The 14,832-nt window shown below is 39.8% G+C and overlaps 1 long non-coding RNA gene across 1 annotated transcript in view; it reads left to right on the top strand.

Moving 5' to 3' along the window:
• Positions 1-14,832, top strand: part of LOC147017045 (uncharacterized) — a 75,279-nt gene that overhangs the window by 42,821 nt on the left and 17,626 nt on the right. Inside the window, exon 3 of the long non-coding RNA XR_015049313.1 lies at positions 14,608-14,783. This is a non-coding gene — a long non-coding RNA (uncharacterized LOC147017045). The remainder of the gene's footprint in view (positions 1-14,607; positions 14,784-14,832) is intronic.

The raw sequence follows: 14,832 nt of genomic DNA, 5'->3' as shown, positions 1-14,832 counted from the left end.
AGGTCGTTGACCCCCCTCACCTTTGACCCAAACCGCTAAAAAAGGTAATGACGTTATTGTGTCATTTCGTACATCACAAGATTGGGCATTGAATTCACAACATTTTGGCATTGGTTGCATGCAAATTGGATAAAAATTGACTGCACTATGGCAAAATGACGATTTTTACCTTTTCATGACCTCGACCTTGACCTTTGTACTCTTAATTTTGTAATTGGTATTGGAGTGTGGGGAACAGAACAGTCAACATTTTGGTGTTGGTTTCATGCAAATCGGATTAGAATTGACCGTGTTATGACTAAAACCGCACATTTTGCAATGTCGTGACCCCCCTGACCTTTGACTCCCAACCGCTAATAAGGGTTATTACTTCATTGTGTCATGTCACATATCACAAGATGGGGCATTGAATTCTGAACATTTTGGCATTAGTTGCATGCAAATTGGATACAAATTGACCGCGCTATGGTAAAAAGACGATTTTGACCTTTTCATGACCTTGACCTTTGACCCGATCGCTCCCAAAATCTAATCAAATGGTCCTCGGATAATAACCAATCATCCCACCAAATTTGCTGCGATTCAGTTCAATACTCTTGGAGTTATGCGAATAACAAACAATCACACATATTCACAAATAAATAAATAAATACACAGCGATCAAAACATAACCTTCGCAACAAAGTTTGCGAAGGTTACTAGAGGGGGAGCACTCGGTAGAGTGCAAAACCTCTGCTGCCAATACTGCTGGGTCACTTAAGTGAACCTGATATCCTATTCATTGTCGGTCAAAACGGATCAGACTCTACTGAACCACGATTGAATAAACTAAACGAGATCGACGTGCATGTAGAAATGCCAAAATAATAAAATCGAAATTTTTTTGAAAAAAAAGGTGCAATTTATTTTTTTCTCGAACAAATTTATTTATTTTTTGCTTGGAAATCACTTAAAACATGTAGAAATGCAAAAACAAAAAATCAAATATTTTTTCAAAATGGCCGCCATAGCGGCCATATTGGACTTTAGACCAAGTCCAAAGTCTAATGGCATGATCCTTGGACCATACCTTATCCCCCCACCAAGTTTCGTCAAAATCCGTCCAGGAGTTTTTCCGTAATACTGTTCACAAACAAACAAACAAACAGACAGGGGTGAAAACAGTAGATGGCAGAGGTTAAAAATTCTGGCTGCCAGACCATGTGTCCAATCAAGTTGAAATTTAAACTATGTATTCCCCGTCAATACTGGATCATAATTGTGGAGTTTCACGTCAAATGATTTCACAGTTCCAGAGAATTTTCATATTTCCTTATTTTCACATTATTTCATATTTTCCTTAAATCCAATATGGCTGCCAAGCCATTTGACTTTTCAATTATTCCTTAACAACCTTGTACACGCATGCCTTGGGGAACACTTAGATGAAGTTTGCCCTCAATCTGTCCAGCTGTTCTGGAGAAGAAGATTTTTATGTTTTAGGGTAAATCCAATATGGCTGCCAAACCACATGTCCTATGACGTCATATGTGTGAGTCTTTTGTTCCTCATGGATAGGTCGTCATACATTTAAATTTTGCCTCTATCTGTTCAGCAATTACATAAAAGATTTTTGAAAGTTAAAAAAACAAAACAATATGGCTGCCGAGTCATGGGACCGATGATTTCATCAAAAAAAAATTGTGCACTGTTTTATCCCTTCATGACCCTCCAAAATTTTATACTGATTGGATGTAGCGTTCTACATATACAATGATGATTTCATAACGAAGGTACCTATGACAGAATTAAAAAAATTACCCTCATTCCCCATGCAAGCTTGGTTTTGGCTTAATGGTTAGTGTGTTGGGCTTGAGATCCTAGCATCCTGAGTTCAAATCCCAACCTTCCTGTTGAATTAATACCAGGTGGGGTTGACTCTGCCCCTCATCCTTCTTAGGTCGGCAAAATGAGTGCCAGCTTGCTGGTATCCTGTGTCCGAGGGGTGACCTGTCCAGGTTTGTACCCAATAGCCAAGGAGACTGCTTCAGCAGCACCAACGCTCTGCAAAGTTTGGTCCCAGTGGATGGATGGAGTACTTGCTGCTATATGCCAAGTTTCAATTTCTTCCTTGGTGCTGTTTCAGAGATAAGAGGTCCAAATTTTTACGTTTTTCCAATATGTCTGCCACACCACGTGACCTATGATGCAAAATTATCATTGACACATTCAACATGGGCAGTCGCACCAATGGTGAAAATTTCGTCTCAATCCGAAAAGTGCTTGTGGAGAAAAACACGAAAGTTCTGTGTGGACAAACAAACAGACAAATAAACAAACAAACGGACCCAAATGCAATACCCTCTCCTTCGGTGAGGGTAAAGATGTCGAATGCTCCTCACAACGGTGTTGTTATCATCCTAAAATATGTAATGTGGTGTCTGTGTTTTAGTCTGTTTTTTTGACCGTGATATGTTCGGTCGGTACTTATCCAATCTCAAACAAACTTGACAGGAGGACTAAACGTCGCACAATGAAGGTTGCTGCGACTTCATTTCTCCCCTTACAAAATCCCAACACAGCCAGAACTTCATTGTTGTAGGTACTTCATTTCTTCCTTTCCACAAGGGGGTTTCCTGCCTTGAGCGAAATTCGTGTTGAGCAAGTTAAGGTAACTCAAAATCCATCCGAGTTAAGGTAACTTTTTGTGGCATTTTTTCAAGGCCGGTTATCATAACAAAAGTTATAACAACACTCATGATAATAGCATAATATTAATGTTATTATAAAATAATATTAATGCTAATAATATCCCCTCTCCCCATGGGTTTTGTTTTTTCTCCTTGGACAAATGGCATGTTAACGTGTATAAATAGCTTATCGTGGTGTTTTGTGGGGCAAGCCTACCAGAAGTAAAAATATTATAAACCACAAACAGGGTATGATTACATTTTTAAACAGTCATTACTGCTGTTTAACACCAAAATGAAATAAATCTGGAGGAATCCTGACATCCTTGATAGCACAAGAGCATTAGTTTAAACTGAGAATTTAAAAAAATGTTGAAAACTTATTTTTTTTTTCTTCAGGAAAGTTGTTTTGATGTCCATCTAACACCATGGAGCAAAGTCCCCAAAAATCTCTCTTGAGGAAAACTCAGGATCCAGGATGGCCGCTGTTGCAATTTGCGAATATCAGGAAAACATTAAATTACATGTCACTGGAAGATGATTTTGGGGTCTACACCCATTTTGTGGGTTAGAGGAATTCAAAGGAACTTTCAGAATTTCAATTTGAAATTTAAATTCAAATATTTGCAGTATAATTTGAAAATCAAACAAAATATCTTCAATTATGCCAGACACAGAAAGTGCAAGGCATAACATACAAACACCACTGGAAGTTGTAATATACTGAGACCATAGATCAGCAAAATCGTTTTCAAAATCATCAATGGGACAGGCATTTATGCATGTCTGCCGAATACATGAAGGGCATATGGGAGTGCAGAATAGCCCAGCCTAGCGGCAACTTCATTTCATCCTGCAACCTCCCTTGAACCCACATTAACCATGTGTGGTACACTATCGGGTACCATTGTCGGTTCATGTGCATTGGAAATAGCATCCCATCTCTGAATTGCCGTCCCCACTCAGTGGGAGACATCTTGTTGTCCGGCCATTGCTGCACTATTAAGAATGCTTTGTAGGAGTGGTACTTTACAGCCACTAAAGTTAGGAGCAAGTTTTCTAGTTGGAACCCGTCTGAAGAGACAGTCTCTGCCGATTTGCTTCATGTGCCATATGCAACGGTGCTTTTCTCGGAGGTACACCAAACTGCTCCATACAACTTTTGGAGATGGAGCTCACCTACGCATGCAACTTCATCGTGAGTCGAGCCCGGCTCAGAAAATGAATTCAGGACCTCCCCTCCCCCCCCTCGTCCCAGTCCTCCTCTACACAATCAAAAATGGTCAATACCTTATTTTTTCCATCTGCTGTATCAGGCTTAAATCATGTTGCAACCAGTAATGGCATTTATGAACATGAGATGGGCTTTCATTATGGAATTGATAGATTACTGCATTTCCTGAATGCTGTAGACAGATATTGGGTTAAATCCGAAAAGCATATGCAGGTCCATATTAGCTGTGACCTGCGCAGTAAGCATGACCAACAAATCATTGTCAGTGGCTACAACCACAACAGGTCTGGTTTGATCATCTTCTGCAGTTGTCATTGTAGTTTGAGCACTAAGGTAATCAGCATCTGCAATGCTCCACTTGCACACCACATCAGTGCTCTCAAACTTGGTAATGAGTTTAGCGAGGAGTTTCTTTGTTCTTGGCATTTAAACAAGAAAGCTTTTTGAGAGGTTGTCGTCATCATACTAAACTCAAAGATGATTTCTGTCGAGGCATTCTGGGTTGCTCGGCAACGCTGCTCTGCTGCTCCGGGAGAAATTGTGTAACCATATCCATAAAAAATGATCATGGATTGAAGGCCTTAATTTTTGAGGACATGTGCCACGTCGGTGTCACACACCTGGTCATATGTGCACCACTGAGCCAGCACACGCTCTGCAAAAGATGGCCTCAACCATGGACGAATCGGGCATTCTGTGGAATTTCTGAATGAACATTCACCTTTGATTTCAAGATGTTTGCAAGGACACTTTTGGTGTTCATGTGCATGATCCCTTTGTCAAATAGGGATGGAGGCTGCCTCCCGAACTCAAAGCGCAGGTACTCCTCTCCTACATTTCCATTTTGTGCTTGATTACAAACATCACATGCATGAAGAGGAGAGTGGTGTTTGACCTCCACTTCCTGTCCGCGGCCCAATACTTGATGTTTTGCACTGCCAGTAGAGGTAAACTCTGTCTTTACACTTCAACTTGAAGTCAGCATAGTTGTCACCTGTCATCACTTCTGCTGTTGGTTTACCGACTGCATAGATTTCATCCACATTCACTGCCTTATCGAAATACTACAACCCCATTAGAGATGGAGACAGGGCATCACGCTCCTGGTATGAGAAGGGAGAATGGACATGAAGCCAATTAACGAAGTCCCATAGTCTTCTGCATCTTGTGCAGTGCTGCAGGTACACAAGTCGACATGCTGATCAGATGTGTGACCATGAACGCCACAGAACTCCTCGAAGTTTGGAGATTGCCAACCGTTTGCAGCAACCATTTGGAATCCAGGTCGCTCAACTGCATGATTTTTCATTTTTTTTTCATTTATTGATATTTTCATTTACGGACACTTTCCAATGGTTCTGTAATTTTTCCCGGTGTATGGGCTTCGATGTGCATTGGCACGCAAAATTTCAGCTTTCTATTTCATCGGGAAGGTACCGATCTTTAATGTCAGTCAGTGAGTCAGTGGGTAGAATGAGCTTTATATATTAGATATGCAAGCAAATACAACCCATTGCTTCGCTGAAGGAATTATGAAGGGGGGAGGGGAGGGGAGGGAGGAGAAAAAGTGAAAGGAAGGAGAAGAGTGAGAAAGGAGGGAGGGGGGAGCGAGGAAGGGGTGAGCTCTCCTTGAAGTTGTAGGATGCTTTGGTGTTGGTCTCGCATTGTTGGTATTAGCTCCATTATAGTATAGATTCTTTGCTGGAGATTCTTCATCCGTGTGGAATGATTTGGTTGGACAAGATTTTTACCAGAGAATAACAGTGGACAAAATACCAGAGAATAACAGGTAGGCACAAAAAACGGACTTTCCATCATGAGAGGGTGTAGACCCCTCACCCTCCATATATATATATATATATATATATATATATATATATATATATATATATATATATATATATATATATATATATATATATATATATATATATATATATATATATATATATATATATATATATACACACACACACAAACATACAATCTATATTTCCAACCACTGACTCACTCACATGTGTGTGCGTACGTGCGTGATCTCAATTGAGCGCAGCCATCTACCTGAATTTCAGGCATATTTGCCCTCATTAGGTTGGCATTGCAATGAATATCTAATCAATGATGACCACATTCGTCGTTTAAACATCAGACGCATTTTCTGACTGTTTTGGTGAGTGTAGCCACAGATTACATCTCACATGGTAAAATCGCATTATCAGTAAAGAACAACCATCCGTCTGCCACCCACACAATTGCTCCCGCCAACGCAAACCATTCAATCAGAAGGCACTTGATGTGATCGGCAGGTAATTCGAAACATGTGGAGGATGCCAAACACTTCCCCAATCTCCAGTGGCCAGAGACCTATGCCCCCCCCCCCAATTTTATATATATATATATATATATATATATATATATATATATATATATATATATATATATATATATATACACTAATATACATACAGGGTACACCCCAAAACAATGACCTTACACAATACCTACAGTTTCACAGATGAATGTTTTAAATTTTGACAATGGTGTTAGAATTGTGGCAGAATCCATTTCTTGATGGATTCTTCCTGCAGCAGACTCTACTTTCACATAAATTACCTTGGTGGTCCAGTGGAGATGGTCTTTGGAATGGCAAATGATTCTTTCATCATATCTAAGATGGGGTTGGGAAAATTACCTTTTAAACTCGTGAGTTCTGGATGCTTAATCTTGCTAGATTAAGCAAGTACTAAATGTCAGAGTCAAACTGAAAATTTAAAAATAAATCTAATAAAATACAGAATATTTCAATAGGATCTGTCATATGACAAGTTGCTCCAAAAGATGACATTCATCATTTTTTGTGAGCTCTCAGGGAACTAGTCTTGCAGAGTGGTTTGAGGGTCTGGAAGGGAGGAGCAGTGGGATTCAGAATAGGCATCGAAAAATAATCACAGAATAATCGATACTCGGCCAAGGCTTCTGATGGATACAAATGTTCACAATGCAGTAAAATCAAAATGCAATCAAACAAGACAAATCTTCCAGCACAATAAACATCAGGCTGAGTGTGGAACTAAAGCAAGAATCTTAGACAATCACGAAAGAACACAGTAATAAAGGTTTTTCATTTAATTTCAGTCAAGGTTATTCAATTTTCATACATAATTATCATTAAGTTTCAAAAAATGTTTTCCTTTCTTGCATATAATGCCTGACAGAGTCCAGATGAGCATGTGTGTATTGAAGGTGCATTTGTAGAATAATGAGGTCTCATATTCTTAAAATTTTTGTCAACAAATTGATTGCAATAGAAAACGATATTTTAAGCTGACACAATTAGAGTGCAGCGTCCCACTTTTCAGCACTTTTTTTGAACATACAGTGTCCTGACAGACTAATAAAAACACTCCTGATTGTAAACAAAATTTATTTTAACCATCTGTGATATGATATCAAGTTAAGTATATGGTAGAATGTCCTTTGGTATTATCACACAGTGCTTGAACCAGTGATACATTGAGAATCAATGATATTCTGCATGACAGACTGATCCAACTTTTGGTAAATGTGGAATACATTTTGTTTCAGCTCTTGCGTATTGCCTGACACAAGAAACCCTATGACCACAACACCATCAAGGCATTTTGAAGCAAAGACCACATTTACTGCAGGAAGATGATAGCATATGCCATATGGGAATATAATACATCAATTCTGGGGGAATTACACAGTCTAAGGATGGGTTCTTTATATATATATATATCTTACATATATATATATATATATATATATATATATATATATATCTTACATATATATATATATATATATATATATATATATATATATATATATATATCTTACATATATATATATATATATATATATATATATATATATATATATATATATATATCTTACATATGTAATCATACTATATATAATTCAACAAGTATTTGTTTGTTTACGCTGGGAAAACAATGGCAAATCATCCAGTATAACCCTCGTCAGGAAGCTGCTTGGGCAGAACCAATGCTCAATAAAGTGTATGGCACATAAAAATCAAAAATGTGTGTTCCTTTGTCTTCTATGCATTCTAAACCGCTGGACACAATCGAATAGTGCCGCTCACAGTGTGAAGTAAAGGGGTATTACAAGCCATTACAAAAAAAGAGCAATCAGAGATTGCAAACCCTCACCAAGACTTCTTTTGAGTGCTGTATTTACTTATAGGGTTTAGGGTAAATCCAATATGGCTGCCAAATCATGTGTGAACCTTTTGTTTCTCATGGACAGGTGGTCATACTTGTAAAGTTTCCCTCCATATGTTCAGCCAATTCAGAGAAGATTTTTTAAGGTTTGTAAATACAATATATATATATATATATATATATATATATATATATATATATATATATATATATATATATATATATATATATGGCTACCAAATCAAGTGACTGATGACGTCATGATTATTTTTTCTGTGCACCATTTTATCCCTAGATGACCCTCAAAAATTTTCATACTGATTGGATGTGGCGTTCTACATATGCAATTATGGCGTCATAAAAATCACTCATTCCCCATGAGGAGTACTTGCTATGTGCCAAGTTTAATTTTTACTTACGAAATCTTTATTGATGACTTCCGTCCTCTGTTTGTTTGTTTGTGTGTGTGTTTTTTTGTCGGCACAATAACTCGAGAACGGAAGAAGCTACCAATATCAAATTACACCACGTGATTTAGGAGGGTGATGGCGAGTGCTGATTAGATTTTGGTCAAAATCGGTCAAAGGTCAAGGTCACAGTGAGGTCAAACATTCGATTTTTGATGGTGTGGTACAGATTACTCGAGAATGGAAGAAGCAACCAAGGTCAAATTACACCACATGATTCAGGAGCGTGACGGCTAGCGCTGATTGGATTTGGTCAAAATCGGTCAAAGGTCAAGGTCACAGTGAGGTCAAACATTCGATTTTTGATGGTTTGGAACAGAATCATCATAGAAACTTCTAGTTTGCTTTGATACTTTCTCTAGAGACAGCTTTTATTAGACAAGGTCAGAGGTCAAGTTGACGATTTCGTAAGTACCAGTCTATGACTGCCTGTTTTTTCCTTGATGCAGTTTCAGAGATACAGAGGTCCAAAGTTTTTCCATTCTTCCAATATGGCTGACACACCACGTGATGTATGATGTCATAATTATCATTAAAACATTCTCTATGAGTAGTTGCACCAATGGTGAAAATTTTGTCCCAATCCGACATGCAGATGCAGAGAAAAACACTAAAGTTCTGTGTGGACAAACAAACAGACAGACAAACAAACAAGCAGTCATAGACTGGTACTTACGAAATCGTCAACTTGACCTCTGACCTTGTCTAATAAAAGCTGTCTCTCGAGAAGGTAGCGACGCAAACCAAAAGTTTCTACGATGATTCTGTACCAAACCATCAAAAATCGAATGTTTGACCTCACTGTGACCTTGACCTTTGACCGATTTTTACCAAAATCTAATCAGCACTAGCCATGACCCTCCTGAATCAGATGGTGTAATTTGACATTGGTAGGTTCTTCCGTTCTCGAGTTATCGTGCCTACAAACAAACACACAAACACACAAACACACAAACACACAAACAAACAAACATACAAAAAGAGGACAGAAGTCATCAATATACTTACGAAATGTTTCGATTTCGTAAGTAACAAACGGACCCAAATGCAATTCCCTCTCCAAATCCTTCGGTGAGGGTAATTAAAAAAAATTAAAAATTGGCGAGGGGAATAATAGGGATCATACATGGCAAAATACAAGACAAGTCCAAGCAAGCTCCAAGGTTCGCTTTTGGGATTCTCCCCCTTCTTCCTCCGATAACCCCATTGCTCCTCCCCTCTTGTCTCTGAGTGAGTTTTTCTTGTCTATCTCATATTCTAATGCATCTATTACATAACATAACATCACCCATCCATGACATCACCCCTGTCCCTTCCCAGAAAGCTCACCCTTAAGCATCTTCACATGTCAAAACATTTCACCCACTTGGCTTCCCCTCTCAAGGAGTAGTGATTACTTTATCTTGTCTGATCTTCACTCCTCATTCGGATGTCTGCTACTCCATCCTTGGTGAGTCGAGTCTGGGTTTCACCCTAATTCCATGACAGTTGACCCTGTTCTCCAGTCACTCTTGTCCCACTCATGTTCAGTCTCAGTTTTCTCATTGGAAGATTCTGAGTTTAACAGCTGACCGATCCGATTGAGTGGACAGCCTAGCCCCTTTCTCTTGCTGCCGTATCAAGTAGCCAGTGGGAAAATGTATGGGGCATGCACAAACTCGTGACTGGTGCTCACGCATCTCCCCATGCTGATGGGAGTACACTTTCACAACTCCGATGTGTGGGTCTCAGTTTCCTGTCGTCAAGATTCTTCTTGTGAGAATCAAACCAAAACCTAACACCCCAGCCTGTAGTCAAGCTTGTTTGTTGCTCAATTGTAAAATGTCCCTTGTACTTGGTTTGAGCCTTCTGGATGCTCTCCACTGCAAGCTGTCTGGCAGAGGACAGGGAGAGCAAAAGCTTGTCAAGATAGTCCTTGACTTCAATAGGGCTAGTGTCTGACATAGGCAAGTACGATACCTCCATGGGGGAAGGACGGTCAATGCCGAACAGTAAAAACAAGGGATTTTCTCCAGTTGAAATATGGGGAGTGTTTCAATAAGACCATTGGACTCCCAATAGGTACATGTCCCACTGGTTCCTAAAATGAGGTGCATGTTTCAGAAACAGTATCTTCAGCATGCGGTTGAACCTCTCAACTGCCATCACACTGGAGGTTGGAGTGTTTAGTTTGGTAATCCCCAGTATTTTGCATAGATTGAGGATCAGGTCAGGAATCCTTTCATCTCCTCTCTCTTTCAAAGCGGAAGTACCCCAAGGCAGTGTTCTGGGCCCAGTTCTATTCCTGATCTTCATAAAGGATCTCTCTGACTCTCTGAAAAATCCCCTTTACCTATTTGCTGATGACTCCATCCTCTGCAGGGACATCCTTCATCCATGAGATCTTGACAAAATCACAAGGTTTCTGCATCTTGACAAAATCGCCCTCTGCTCTTTCCATGCTTTGTCCTCCCAGGTTTCTACAGGGCAAACATGGTCTACCATCAACCCCCTTTTGGTGAAATTCCTAAAATCCAGAATCACTGCTCATCTCCACTCATTTGTTCCTCTTTTTCCCACCTGTAGAATCAACTTCCACGTTGTATTCAATCTTACTCCTTCCTCCAAGTCTTCAAAAGAGCTGTTCACCAACATAACAGAGTGTCCCCGATCCAAAACCATGATCCTTTCTACCCTTGTTAACCACCCTGACATCCCTGTTCCCCCCCCCACCACCCTCATCACACCACCCCAAGTCATTCTCCCAAATTTCCAATTTTCCCTGCTTCCAGCTTTCCAGATTCTCTGTGAGTGAGCTCATGAAGAGGCTGAGCAACCTTACTAAATCTGGGAATAAATTTTCTGTTGTATGACCCATCAGTTTTACAAGAATTAAGGTTCTCCTGTCTCACAGTTCTCGCGTGTGTCAACCCACCATTCACTTGGAATGTCGTCTGAGGGAGCAAAAAGCCAGTTCGGCTCATCCGTCCAGCATTGGGGTTAATTGACCTGGATATGACAGTAAGTTAAAAAAGTCCTTCCTTTCTGGGGCTTGTTCACTTCATAGTACATTGTGATTGAGACTTTCATGTCATTAATTTATTTTGGATGTTTTCCCAGCCTGGATTGCACATGATGGTACTGTAAAAAAGGCATTACTACAAATACCATCTCACACTGTGAAATCATCCCCAACATGTTCTATTAATCTGGTTCTTTTATCTCTCCCTAAACCCAATCCATCCCATATCTTACCTTATCTTTTAAACCCTAACCAATTACCCCCCACACTATCCCTGAGAGGGAAGACTTTGTTTGTGTTTTACAATGGCACTATAGTAAACATTTACTCCAGGTCCTGCTTCCTCTTTCTCCCATCTGTAAGGACAGGCTCTTAGTTTGTCTGTAAAGAAAGGAAGATAAGACATGGGGTGCCAATTTGCTGCCTTATGCTCACATTCATTCCATATCTTTATCTATATTTATATCTATATCTATGTCTTTGTTATATATATATATATATAAATATATATATATATATATATATATATATATATATATATATATATATATATATATTCAGAGAGGATGATTCAAAATAAGGCAAACAGTATTCTACTGTACTGCACAGAGGCGAGATGCTGCCATATTCGTTTGGCATTTCACTTGGTGCAAGATGGATTGTATGGGCGATAGCAATCAATGTTTTAACCTCCGTCAGCCAGTTTAATTATACCATCGCTGACTAAGGCAGAATTTGCTCCATGGCAAGCTACAGGGATACTGTACTGAGCTGGAAGGTAATTCACATTCTACGCTGCATGAAAAACTGTGGAGCAGAATCATCACATCTGTCAGCTTAAGGAACTGATACTCAAAGGCAAAGGTCAATGAAATGACTTTACCCTTGCCCAACTTTTTCATTTATTTGTCTTCTCTCTCTTCATTCTCCTCCCCCACCCCCTCCCTCTACCTTCTTCCACCCCTTGCCCTTCCTCTCCCCTCCCCTTTGAGTGAACAACATTGGTACCTTGTTTTCATTGTGATCTGAGAGTATTTACCAGCCAGGTGATTTGAAACGATGATAATTTCTCTTCTCCCACATTTGAAGTTGTATAACATGACAAGGATAAAGGAAACGAGGGTGGAAAAAGGTCAGGTGGTGCATTAATCCCATCATATCACATCCCGGCATTCCAACATAATGTCGTTTAAAAAAAAAAAAAAATAGCACAGAACAGTTGATTCGGAAGGGGAAAGCAATAATTTTATAGAATGGGGTACTGAATGTTATGGTCAAACTTGGAAAATGATCCATTGCCTCAAACATATGCGATGCCTTCCTTGTGCTCTCTTTTACCCTCAAAGCATTTCAAACACACAGCTGCAAGAATATAAGGAAAGTCTCATGCATGTCTCAAAACTACAAGACCACAATGAAAGCCTCATGTAAGCACTGGAGGGGAAAATGTGATTGAACAGACCAGGAAGGCAATTCTTTTGGATGGAGAAAAGCAGCCCAAAAGAGTGCAAGTGACATTTGGAGGCTTGGCATTGGAAGATTGACAAAGACGGAATTACTGGAGGAATGTCTTTTCATGGGTTGGTTTAGGAGGGGCTGACAGCTGCAAGGGCAAGTGCTGCAGGACCAGATTACGGGTGAAATAAGACATACAGGCCAACGTGAGCCCTTCTTTAGTGAGAGGGCAGTAGATTCTGCACCTCTTGAGGGATGATGCTCTCAATGAAATCGGCACAAGGAGGCTCATATCTGTCAAAAATATAACGATGATTGGACAGGGAAGGTCTCATGCATATCTCAAAAGTGTCGGGAGCACAAAAGAGCACAAAAAATGCTTTCTGTGCATTTCAAACATATATCAGAATACAATGGAGCATGAGTAATGCCCCATGGATGACTCAGACATGGCTGTTGGAGAACAAGGAAGGCCTTGTGCAACTCTTGAAGAAGACAAGAAGAGGATATGTACGTATCAACCACAGGATTAAGAGCACAAAAGAATGAAAGAAAGGTCTCATGTATTCTCAATCTGTCTCAAGCATAGTTATATAAGACTACAAGAAAATCTCATGTGTGTTTCAAACAAGTCTGTAAGACCACAACAAAAGCCTCATGTATGTCTGACACAGTGTTGGGAGAAGGAGGAGGAGGAGATTGGGACCATACTCTGTGCAGAGCGTTGGTGATGCTTAAGCAGTCTCCTTGGCTATTCGGCACAATCCTGGACGGGTCGCCACTCCGACACAGTATACCAGCATGCTGGCACTCATTTTGCTGACCTCGGAAGGATGACAGGCAGAGTTAACCCCACCTGGTATTAATTCAACAGCTGAGCGGGATTTGAACTCAGGATCCTTGGATCCAAAGCCCACCACCCGAAACATTAAGCCAACACCAGGCATAGTGTTGGGGAGCACCTCGTTTATAGTGGGAGCACCTATGTACATGTATAAAGTGATGTTGTGAGCTATTTTTCAGTAGCTTTGCAGTTGTGAAGTACTTTTATTTGATGGCAGCTGTTTACAGCAGCCAGCTACTTTTCTCAGCCAAATGTCGTTGCTTCTAGTGCTATAAAGTTAGATACTTGGATCTTTTTGCAGCTGAAGCACATGGAGTTAACTGTTTTGACTTGGCTCTATCTTTCTTTCTTGTTATGGAATGTCTTACCACCGACTGAAGAATAATAATAATAATAATATTAATAATTATAATAATAATCATGCAACTTACAGTGAAGACAGAAATTAGCTAGAACCATAACAGTGTACATGGTAAAATTTGGCAAATTTGGAATTGGGACAAAAACAGTGGAATAATTGAATTAGACACACTAAAAATGAATAAACGAAATAAAATGCTACTGTAGTATGGCTGACAGGGGAAATGAAAACAAGAGAAATCCTGCCACACAGTCATACTTTAAAACTGTCACACATTCATGATGAGCGACAGTTAGTGTGTTGCTTTATGTGCACTGTTAATGGACCATACATACATGCAGTGAGAGTTTGCCTCATGTGTGTTTCAGAGACATGTGTGTTTTAGAGATAGAGTCAGAGACAGCACAACAGCTCACCACTCATATTGAAGGCTGGAAGAGCCTTCAGTGGGGATCGCCCTCAAGTAGAGGAGAGGGCAAGAAAAGCGTTCTTGAAGAGGTGGAGATGAAGCTAACTCAAACTGCGACGCTGCTGGTCAACTCAGGTGAGAGGAGAGGGGATGAGCCATGCGCTGCTTTGTGCATTGGATGACT

This window comes from Eptatretus burgeri, chromosome 11 (assembly GCF_056783735.1).
Source record: "Eptatretus burgeri isolate ZD-2024b chromosome 11, Ebu_testis_v1, whole genome shotgun sequence".
Lineage (NCBI taxonomy): Eukaryota > Metazoa > Chordata > Myxini > Myxiniformes > Myxinidae > Eptatretus > Eptatretus burgeri.
This window is presented reverse-complemented; position numbering and strand designations above follow the sequence as displayed.